We start from the raw sequence: 12,877 nt of genomic DNA, 5'->3' as shown, positions 1-12,877 counted from the left end.
ATCACACACACTGATCGATCTCACATGATGCTTCATCTGCTGATGCCTGGTCTTGTATTTCACATCGTTATCCAGGTTATTGCAATGCATGCCTATAAATTAGTTTTTTTTTCTCATTATACTTATCTGCTTCAAACGTCTTGTTTTACCCCGAGTCCAAAATCCAGATAAATGAAAGACTATCACCCAGAGAAACTGACTGGCAGATACATTTGAATCAGCAATGTTTTTGCTTGAGTAATTAAGAATAAATAGATAATTAATCAATGAAAACTGGTCTTGATTAGCTTTCAGACCATTCGGTGTGACAGTTTTAGCACTATTAATTAACTATTCCTTGAGGGATAATTATCGATTAATAAGGCTTCTTTTGTTGTTTACAGCATGTTGTTTATTCTCTGGACATCTGCAGTTCAATTGCAATAAGCAAAGCCATAGCAATAGCCATGATTTCAAACCACAGTTCTCAAAATGATTTGTTTATGTTAACATGAAGTTAAGTTTTAGGTTATTATCACCCTGCATAACTTAACTATTTATTACAATTTAGTTTCATAGAATAAGAATTTATTTAAATAAGTATAACCATTAGTCATAGGCTTAAAATAGTCCGGGCATATGTTTAGGCCATGTTGCACAAAGATACATATTGTGTGGCCAGTTCTTATAGAGTGCTCAGCAAAACACAAGTACTCTCCAATCTGCTGGCCATTTCACCATCAGCAGGAGCCAAGTAAAAAAGCTCTCTCTTCCCTACAGGAAAACTGCAAAGCTGTGTGTTGTTGTTTCTGCCATTATTTCACACACATATCACCGTGCACACCAATGTGCCAAATTCACATAATTACAGTATTATTCTTGGCCGATCTGGGACTAAATAGCAGTTGGACCAAGTCACAGTCCTCAGGAGGCTGGATCAGTATGAGTTGCCATCATCCTAAAACCCTCTTTTGTGAATATTCAGAAATATTCTCCACCTTGTTATTAACAGCGTGATGACGCACATTTGGTGATTAGGGTTTGGCTGGGGAACTCTAGGTTTGCTCTAGAAAATTGAGTTGGACTGGGCTGTGTCTTCTCAGCTTTGTGTCTCTTCTTCTCCCTGACTTGGCTGCTGCTCCAGACTGGTGTTACAAGTATAAGTGAGTAATGGATAGAAGTTATTTTGGTTGTCTAGAATGTGACTGCAACTATAGGGCTGGACTTGATTTGTTTTTGTTTTAGGGGTTGTTTAGTTATTAACTTTGGCATGTGTCTTTGTAAAACACTGTGGGGAGGATGTCTGCACTCACATTCTTCAAGCAGTACTCATGCAATAACTTTGGAAATCATGTGGATATCTTAGAGATCATTGTTGACTCTGTATGGTAATACATATTGGGTGTGGCATATTGTGTACAGTGGTGGTGCTGGATGAACAGCGACAACAGAAGCACAAAGACAAAAATAGTTGATGGAGGCAGCTATGAGAAGTGTTGTTGTAAAACCAGTTCCAAGGCAGCAGCCTCCAAAGGCTGAATAATAATGTCTGAAACTTCCAGCAACCAGATTTTACACACTGCCTCCAAAAGTACATTTGTTTTTGTATGTCTTGTTATAGGAGTAACAGTTAAAATCCAGAGGGATTGTTGTTTCCAATTATTCAGACCCGAGCAAGATAAGGGTGGGTTAATGTTTCAACTTGTACAATATTAGTGCAGGTAAGATATCAATGATTTTGGTTCTGACACCAAAGTACACCTTCCATACATTACTTTGAGAGTTATATATATTTTTTTATTATTTTGCTATAGCCACAACAGAAATTCATTTAAGTGTGATACCCAGCCCTATGCAGGAAGGATGATCCAGTGAAAGGAAAGGCAACCAGAATCTGCACACTGGATTAAAGCCTCTGGACTTGTTCCTACCAGGTCTTATTGTCTAACATGAAAAGGGTAGAGATCAAATAGCATGTTCAACTAAATGAGCAAAATCTTTGGAACATTTTTAACGAGACATTTACGATACAATGTCAAAAAACAAATAGGTTCATCACTATACCGGAAGAGAATACCCATTTTTTCTTGGCACAAATTTGGACTTATCGTGGCAAGAAAAAAACTAAAGAAACAAATGTCCTTACAAATGGCCCAGTGTTGTATCCCAGTACGCCAGCATGCATCCATAATACCACACTAATACTATAGTAAATGTGGGTGCATACACACGGGAGATGAATGTATGTGTGTGTCCTGACATGGGATTTCATCTTACAACAATATAATGAGGTGAGTAGACAATAAGGTTGGGGGAGGGGCCCCACTTTTAAAATTCAGTCACCACCTCTCAAAATGTCCTCAAGCGCACACGTCCCCGCAGGGCAAACACTGCATCATATGATGGGAATAACTTCTGGGCAATGACAAGCAAAATCAATATTTCACCACCCAGAATGATAATGTGGTAATAATGAACAATGAGGATGCTGACTGTGATAACTCATGCAGAAGCACTTCACTCAGTCTCTGAATAGAAGCTGAGTAAAACATAATTGGCAATCACGGAACCCAAAGCTACAAGCCTGCAAGCGCTAACACAGGATGGGGCAAGGCTGTCACTTGAAGGGTATTTCTGTATACACTGTGTATGTGTGTGTTTTTTTCGAGTGGGAATATATATCTGAGAACGTATGTCTGTGTGAATATGTGCTTGCTCATGAGACAAAAAGTGCAGAGAAAAATCTGATGCATGATCAATTTCTGTTACTGTGGGCGATAGTAAGTTGTTCGAAAACAGATGAAAACTGGCATGTACCTCGGTAGCATTCAAAGCTGATTAGTGTGTCCATTCATTTATTGGATAATATTTCATCAAAGTGTCTCACGGTTTGGGCACACATTCATTCATAATCCAATGATATGCTCTGCTTAAATGCAATGTAATGCTTTGCATGTCATCCGGCCAGGAACATCACGCACTTCAAAAATAATCTCTTATCAGTCTGTTATTGTTTTTGTCTAAAATTGAGTCCTTAAAATTAGATTTCCAACAAGTTAAAAATAATCATTTGTGCTTTTGTATGACTAACATGTGAAACAAATAACAACATTTTTGGATTTGGAAAGTGTTCCTGTTAAACAAAGATGTGTTCATTTTTAAATAGAAGTCTAGTGTACTATATGTCAGAATTTCAGCAATGCTGTTTAATGTTATTTTTCTGTAAATTCAAGCACAAATGAACTATTGAAGGTCTTAGCATCCTAACATAACATGTGCCCAGCAGTGTGCAGGCAGTTTCTAGTCCCTTGTCCATATTGACAGTTGGTTAAAATATTCAGACCCTATATTTCTTGCATTAGTTAAAAAAAAATGTGTTTAGAAATAATCTAGACAAACTGTAAGCGTTTTTTAGGTGTCCAGAACATAAGACTGCATTTCTTACATTATGATTTATTTCTCAAATAGATACTTGCTAAAATTTACTATAATGTATTTTTTTCCTGTCATCTGTGCCTGTTAATTAATACTGTAAATGTAGCTTATTTTCAAAATTCAGAATATGTTCTCTTTCTATTATGGCTGTAGAGCCCCTGTTGGCAAAAATAAAGATTTCATTTTTTTCCCGTCAGATTGGACAAGTCTTTCCTGCCCAGTATCCTCAGGCCTACACACAATTAGTTGACAGGCGAGCTGCGTGATTCATATGAGTGACCTCTCAGAAAATGAGGGAGCACTCTTGCCAATTTAAAGGCTACTGAGATGCGTGGCGGTGGAAAGCAGGAGATAATGTTATGTTTCACAGCACATCTTTCCTAAGATCAGGGAGATAGGGTGATAAGTATGTCAGGCGTTTGGCAGCATATTCAGATATATCCCTAGGGGGAAAATGTGATATGTCTGCAAGGAAGAAGTAACACAAATTGAAATGTCATGTTTTATAATGAAAAGTTCAAATGTTTTACAATCGGTGTATGATACTTTAGTCCATCGTCTGTTTCATCAATCTTGTGTTGACTTTTGCTCATATTGTGTAGACATGAGCAATACTGTTCCATTCATATGCTTTATGTGGTAGGCTACAATACCGGTATATTTTTACTTTGTGGAAGACATTCAAGAATGACATGTCGATATTTGGAAAGGAATGAAGCTTTTGTGATTTTGTGATTGAATAGCTGGCTTCCTCATTGAGGTAATGAAGCTAATTGATTTGACGGGATTAAATGGTAAAACGGAGACCACAGTTTCCAGCCTGTCTCCTGGCTATCAATTGTCCTTGATGGGTTTGTTTAAACATTTCCAACAATTTTTCGTAGCTATAACCAGGTTTACAGTAAGTTAACTAAACTGTTCTTGTCACTTGAGGGCAGAGGAACCAGCTGTTAATAAAGCATTGTGGGTTTGTAACAGGCCCGGTTCTAGAAAGTCAGACTTGGGTGGGCCTGTAGAAATTTTGGGGGGGCACACTGGGCAGGGAGACCGAAGATGCGAGCGCGCGCAGAGCGCGCGAGCCGGAATTTTTTGCCCTTGTAAGATATCTGCGTCTGCTTTTTGGCACCTTTACTGTGAATTGTGTAGAACACAATATGCAAATAAACTTTGAGTGTTGCTGTGTGGGAAATTTGATTCTTGGATGTTTTTTTTTCCAAAATGTTTATGAATAACATATAATATACATTATATACTACATAATGTATCTTTTTTTTTAATCGCAGTATTAACTGTAGGCAGCCTGAGCTGATTGAAGAGAACGCTTTGGGACTGGGCAACCTGGATGGTGGTAGTCCAGAGCTATATACTATACACACTATATAGATGTATAGTCTTTCCACTATTGCCTCCGATGTCCAGCTGGGTGAAAATAGTAGCCAGCCGAGGTCACGACCCTGCTAGGGGGGTCCGGGGGTATGACCCCCGGGGAGATTTTCTTTTGCCTTTTTAAAGTGAAATGCATGAATCTGGTGCACTTTGAGAGGAACATTAAGAGGCTAAATCTGAGGAATTTTGTGTGAACAAATAATTTGGAGACACTGGGTCGGATGAATTAGAAGCTATTGAAGAAAGACACATGGATTTTCCATAGAAATATAAATTTGAATTAAATTTTATGCAGGGTCCTCTGGGATGGGCTTGGTGCACTTTTTCTTTTACGGGACATATTTTTCTGTAATATAATGAATCAATTTAAATGCAGTGAGAGGAACGAAGCAGAAGAACTCTGTTGTCCAGTTATCTTTTTTTCCACAGACGAGGCTGAAATAGGCTATAGACTATAGTATACACAGTGCATGGGCAACTGAGGGCAGCCCCATTTTCAAATATTTTTAAATAAACTCAATACACACTGTGCATGCCATGGACTTGAACGTGACATGATCAGTTAACCTCGGATTACCTCCCAGATGAACTGATTAAATTATTAAGCTATTAACTATCTACCAAAACATTGTATTACTTTTATTGTATGATAATTTACATTTACATAATATGATGTTGATATCAAACACACAAACTTAAAAAAAAAAATTGAGGGGGGCCCCCCTGGCAGTCGGGACCCTAAGCAACCGCTCATTCGCTTATGCCTCGGGCCGGCTCTGCTGACCAGTGACCACTATAAGCGGGTGGGTAACTTGGAGGCAGGCTGACCTGCCCAGTGCCCACCCAATAATACAATTAGAAGCAATGCATGGCAATGGTATATTCTTTAGTATTAATTAATTGTCTGAATTTTATTTGACATTTTCTTGGACAGCGAATGAACAGGTCCGTCCGATAGTGGGCCTGGACTTCCACCTAAAAAAAAAAAAAAAAACATTTTTTTTTTTTTATGATTGGGTGGGCACAGCCCACATCTGGGGGGGCACGGCCCACCCTGGCCCCTGGCTAGCGCCGGCCCTGGTTTGTAAACCATTACAGTGTTGTCAATTCCTTGAATAAAAATACAATTGAAGTGACTATTGATGTGTCAGGTCCGAAAATGTTCAGATAAGTCACTTTAAATAACCCTCATATTTTGTTTTGCAAAGTGAAAACACAAGTTATTTTGTTATGGTAGGAAGATGTTTTACAATAAATGAATCTGCATTGAGATAAATTATTAAAAATGATCATATACATTGATACAACACTATTGACGTTACTGTACATCGTTCTTCATCACCTAGACCCATTGAGTTGCTGAGTTGCTGTTGTTTTAAAATTAAAACATATGATTTTAAGACCAAATAATTATAATATTTATTTTGTTCTTTGTTTTCTGATAGCACAGACTGAAACTATTAAAACAGCCTCAGAGGATGACGTTTTGGAAATAAATCACTACCTGAAGCAGTTGACCATCTGGCATCTTTATGAAGATAACAAGAATAAACGATTTGATTTGAGTCAAGGGGCCTCTACGGATTCTCTTTTTTGCAGAGGAAATTTCCTTTCCTAACGAGATGACCCGGAAGTACTCGCAAAGGTGGTTCGAATTCTAAAAATTATTGACAACCTGATTGAAATCAATATGACAAGAACGCATGGATCGAACGAGCGCTTGTTGTACTCCATTTTGGGAAAATAGTGTAGTTTCACGCTAGAGACTCACGTCAGCAATACTCGCCGTCGCGCAATGACGTCAGTAAGGAAAAGTGGAGTCAAATTAATTTTAAACGGTGCTGTCTTTTCCTATGTTCGAAAGGAAGCACATTTCCATCTCTCCTTAACCCCGATGACGTTTAGGGTTAAGGTAAAGTAAAGGAGGCTTAAAGGTTAGGAGATTTGACTATTCGTAGAGGCCCAAGGTTCAAGCTAAGGCAATCGGAGACTAAGGAATAAGAAGAAAAAAAAACGTTATTGTTGACTTGCACCCTCAACTTCTTCTAAATGCTCAAAACTATAAAATCATTAAGCCGGATTGCTTCAATCGACTTCATTTTCTCTAAGTAGGTCATGAACTTGTGTCCCTCCTCTCCTGAAACTGGTGTTAGCTCCTTTGCTGCGGGCACGTCCAATCCAGTAGACTGGAACTAACAACTTCTCCGTGAAATATTTATTGTGTGTGTGTGTGTGTGTGTGTGTGTGTGTGTGTGTGTGTGTGTGTGTGTGTGTGTGTGTGTGTGTGTGTGTGTGTGTGTGTGTGTGTGTGTGTGTGTGTGTGTGTGTGTGTGTGTGTGTGTGTGTGTGTGTGTGTGTGTGTGTGTGTGTGTAAGTGGCACAACATAACATCCAAGCTAATGTGTACACTGCAAGCACTTAAAGCAAAGGTTCCTCTCCGTGTGCCTGCGGGCTGTTTCTTTCTCTGTCGGATTCCTTACAATTTTAGTCACGAATTTTCAAAGAGATGGGTTTTCCCCAAATAATTAGCAACACAGTGCTTATTGTTTTAGAAGTGTATGGAATATGAAAGACTAAAAATTATATACAGTAGACCCACACATTATAGACTTGTATGTGTTCATTTAGAAGTTAGTTTATTTAAAAATATCCCCAAAAGATGCAGTAATTGAATTGTAATTTGATTTAATGTGATCATATTTCTTTATATTTTTTCATAGTACATACATTCTTTGTCAGTTATGAATCATATTTTACCCCCCAGCAAATCCAGATCTAGAAACATTGTAGGCCTACTATCGCCACAACAAAGTCAAGCGAGGCATGAGATATCTTAGACGGTTACGCCAATGGACAACATTTTCGCCCTTATTATTAAAGGTAAACTGAAAGTCACTAGATGAGAAATGTCAATCACTGCACAGATAAAACTCTGCGCACACACCTACATCGGGTACATCGTGTCAAAGTTGAACATGTAAATTTGATTTGTAAACGGATGGATTAATGGGTGTGGTGTTCATTTTATGGTTTGCCTTCTTTTGTTTATTTACAACCTGTCTAATCGCTTGACGGCTCATTATTTTGCCCTGTCTGACTTACAGTTAGCGCTCTCTGCATTTCATAGATCTTAGCAATAAAGCTCATGTGTGTACTGTTTTGGTTACTTGTAGGAGTGATGGCCGTAAAAACGACAACCGCATTGTAATAAAACAGATTTGTCCTTTAATTGCTGCAGTCGTGAAGGCACGATTTATTACAACAATAAGAAAGGACCTGTTTGCTTTATTTTTTAATGTATTTGGCTCAAGGGATAACATTCTTCTGCAGTCAGTGCAACATTTTGCACAGCCAATCATGGTTCGCAAACTGTGACTGTCATTTAGCACCACCATGAGATGTACATTTGGTTTTGACAGAAATGTCTTGACAACTAATGAAAAATTGCTGTGGCATTTGGTTATTTGTATTTGTATTTGTATTTTATTGGGATCTCCATTAGCTGAGGCCATAGCCAAAGCTATTCTTCCTGTAGTCCACACAACACCTTTGCATCTATACACTGCAGTGCATAATTACATTAAATAATGATCACCATGACAAAACAGTGATAACGGAAATGGTAACAAAAGTAATAAAAATAACTCTACAACAGTCAGGCATCCATGTTTCCCTCAGGATGCATTATAATCACTCTGGTGTTCCATTCTCCTTCTTTTTTTGTATCACACGATCATCAGGTCAAAATTTGAAATTGTCCAATACTTTGTATAGCATTTAACGCAAAACACAATTGTGCCTTGGAGCTGCCAGTATGGCTTGAGACTGTTAGTCTTTTTCAAGAACTACTTCACAGATAGTCGAAGCCAAATTATAAGCAAACACAATTGCTGATTCAATGAATTGATTAAATAGAATACAAGTGCATTAATGAATGAGTGAAGCACCTCAGCTCATGGTATTACTAGTAACCCCAGACACCCACTGCATGACACTATGGCTGCTCAGAGGAGCAACAGCAACAGGCTGATCTCTCTGCGCTGCAGAACGGAACGTTTTAAGAGATCTTTCGTTCCTTCTGCCATCAGACTATACAACAGGACTCTAAAATAATGCATGTGCACTTTAGTACCATTGGTGGTAGTTTTTAGTATTTTAGTTTTTTAGTATTGTTTAGGTCTATGTAATTGTAATTATTAATGCTTGTATGATGGATGGATGTGTTTTTATCTGCTGCTGGACACCTGTATTTCTCCTCCGGGGGATCAATAAAGTATCTATCTATCTATCTATCTATCTATCTATCTATCTATCTATCTATCTATCTATCTATCTATCTATCTATCTATCTATCTATCTATCTATCTATCTATCTATCTATCTACTACTACAGTTTCTGCTCTCAAATTCACAACAGTATCATTGCAAATTCATAACCCCTCTGAATAATTTATTCTAAAACAACAAGAGAAAAAGTTGTCTCCCGGCTACATGTCATTTCTAAGAACTGGAGGAGGTGGAAATGGGTGAACACTGTAAAACAGTTCATAGAGTCTGTGCATCATTAATGACAGAATCTACTGAAGCAAATGATGGAGGTGAGTGAGGTGTGTGATGTGTGTTCCTCTACCTCTAGTGCAGGACTGAGTTTATAAATATCGTTCACGTTGAGTTTCTGTTACATAACCACTGCAGAATGAGATACCGGCGTCTTCTCCATCTCTTTCTCCCATTTTTCTGAAACCAGAATTAAAGTAGTTGTATTCCAATGTTCTTTCTACATGGTAGTCCGAGCAGGGCGATAACATGACACACATATTGCATCAGCTTTGCTTCTTATATTGGTACATGAGTAAACTGGCTAAAATTATTTCAGGTTTAGATGCACAGTGAACAAGCCAATACATGGGTATATGATGTTATTTTCGTTCATTTAATAATGCTGGTTTTTCTAAATCAGGCATTGTCTCACGTGCAAAAAAGTTCACCTATATAAACAAGCAACTTGTCTTTTGTTCTGATCTCATGTACCTGAGCATAATGTGCTGCATGTTTAATAGTAGAGCTTTGCCTTTTAAGATGTTGTTAATTCAGAATGGCTTTCTCCTTGCAGATGAGACAGGACATAATGGGACAATAAATAGTAATCAATTATCCATCTCTCTTAAAAACACTTAGTCCTCGACATCAGCAACTGTCCACAACCTCTACAGCACCAAGGTTCAGAGAGGTAGAGTTGGCAGGTGGAAATATTGTAGCATTTAGCAGCTAAATAAGTAATATATTGTCATGGTTGTGTTCTCAATGTATTTACATTGCTCCCAAGCAGGCGGTGAACAGCCTTGCAAAAAACAATATATTTTAAGTAAACAAAGGGACTTGTTCTTAATGCCTTGCCTGTAGAACTAAAGGTAAAGGACATAGAAATAAACATAAAATAAAATAGTCAAAATAAAGTAGATTAGTCATCAGTCATCTGCAATGGCATTTAGTTATGGATTTGCAACAGTTTTATCAGTTGTAATACAAACTTTGAAGTGTCAAATTAAGTTTAAACTGCCTGCTACCATGGCTAGACACCAACAATAATGAAATAAACACACTCGTAAAACACAGTGGTATGCTTTAATAATTCCCTTGTTTTGTTGATTCTTAGGTTCTGCATCTCAGGATTGGTTGGTTTATGTATAATTGCAAACACATTTTAGACTTTAGGAAATGAAAGGGAAACCTGCGCACTGCCCTAAAATACTGTTGTACGAACATTTGCTTGCTTATGATGCTTGTTGGAAAAATTCATCATCAAATTGGACTTTGTGAAATTAAACAAATTGAAATTTTTATTGTTTTTGTCTGTTTCAAACATGTGTTGACCTCTACTTAACATTTTTTCCAGTGTTTAGAAAAGAGTCATTGTGATGTTATGACCATGCACTGGTTGTTCAAACGACACACACTCTCAGCTGAGGCTGCAGTTTGTGTTTGCGGGGGCCATAAACTCAATTAGAGCGAGGGCTCACCAGGCTCCTGTTTATTGCACTTCCTCTTTAGAAAAAGGAGAATTTGACTGATCCGACACGTTGTTGCAAAGAGGTGTCATGGAATATCATGTGACCTGAATGAAGCAGTAGTAGCAGTAGCGGCTTGAAACTACACAAAGAGGAAACCATCAAGGTCAGAACATCTTTTTGATTGTTTATTCCAGTTATTTTGTCCACTGCGAAACATTATCCTATTGTTAGACTTTTGTATGTTTGATTAAGATGAGTGTCAGTGCCATGAAACAACAGAATAAGGCAGCTACCTCCTTACACAAGCCCCTTTTACACAGCCAGTGAAAGCCGGGAAAATGCCAGCATTTCGTCCGTTGGCCCTGCTGTATAAATGCTACCGTTGCGGAACAGGGGAAGAAAGGCGTAACAGATTGTTCCGGGAATTTTACTACCTTGAGGGGTAGTAAAATTGCCAACACAATCTGTTCCGCCTCTCTGTATAAATGCGGCTGCTTGTTGATGCGAAACAGTGTGATGTTCCATAGCCAACGTTCTAAACATGCGACCACGTAAGCAGTTGAAGGACGATAGATAGCTTAGCAATATCACATAAGGAGTAATGTAAATGTTTAACATGAATCACGGCATCACGATGTCCCGTAAAAATCACCAAAGAAAAGGAACGGCGGTTAATCTGTCTGATTATAAAGTCTGCTGCTCAATCCAAACCCCCATCTGTGTAAATAACACAGAACCAAGCAAAGCCGGCACATTGGTGCACTGTCGTTCCGTCCATATGCCGCAATCTCTGTGTAAAAGGGACTACAGATGTAGCTAAATAATTAACTAAATAAGTGACACATTTCACATTGTGAAATACTGTGACACTACTGCACACTACCATTTGATACATTTACATTGTGAGATAATTATACTGTAATATATATTGATTTATGAGTTGTTGTTTTTTAAAATTCTACAACAGTGTAGGTCTTTACCACGTCAACTAAGAATACATTTCATGTTTCTTGGCGCACCAAGTTGGAGATGGAGAAATAATCAAAGATAGCCCAGACAACTTTCTTAAATATGTGCTGATGTTACAAAAGCCTGACTTTGTTGCTCAGGTAAAGACTGTTGACCAGGCTGTTGGAGGGTGGTTGGGGGAGGCAGTGGGTGGGTGGGTTGCTCTGCAGTGACCTTGCAACAAATGGCTCAATTATCCAAGGTACCAGCAGACTTCATGCATTCTTGGGTTAAACCCTCACTGTCACACACACACACTCACTCAAGTGTGCACTGGCCAAAGAGTTCAGAGGTGACCGCACTCTGCGCCGGGGCTATTAACTTTTTCTTCTCTCTTTTCCACTTGGACTAATTTGGTGACTTAATGGCCGCTGCCTTGCAGGAGGAGTTGGATTTCAGAAGGTTATAAGAGAGGTAGTTGAAGTCATATGCAGTAAAAGTTCTCATAAAAGCCAGGTAAAGTGTATTAAAGCCATAAAATGTACCATAAAGACTCTTTGTAGCAAAAAAAAAATCTTATTAAAGAAGGACCTCATTAATACTGAAGAAGCTGGTTTTGTTTGTGTGACAGTGAAGACCACTGTGTGAAAATTTAATTATGTTTCATTAGTTATAAACCTTCAGTCACATTTTTAAGTCCCACATACTGCAAGACAACTTTGTGAAATGGAATACAAAATGGATGTCAATCAAACAAAGCTTGAGGCCTTACAGAGTCCCTTCGAAGCTCTTGTTTTTATTCACAGCTCTCAAAAATTAGAACTTTCTGGGTCACTTTGCCACAAACACAGCTCTAATAACACTTCAACACAAGTCATTCACTGTAATGTTGGCGATAGGCGTTTATGTTTTTCCTAATGTAGTATTCCTTGTGACAATCAGCTACATGCTTAAATGAAAATGCAAACATAGGAATGAGTGTTAAATGAGTTAATTAAATTGTACCATTTACATTTGAGGGAAAACAATTTGAAGGAACATTCCTCCCCTCGCAAAGTTGAACTTAATGCTTAAAGGTTCAGTAAGCGGAATGGTCAGTTTGGCTAACTTCCTGTCAC

Source organism: Ammodytes marinus (genome assembly GCF_949987685.1).
Source record: "Ammodytes marinus genome assembly, chromosome: 10".
NCBI classification, from domain to species: domain Eukaryota; kingdom Metazoa; phylum Chordata; class Actinopteri; order Uranoscopiformes; family Ammodytidae; genus Ammodytes; species Ammodytes marinus.
Note: the sequence above shows the minus strand (reverse complement) of the source record.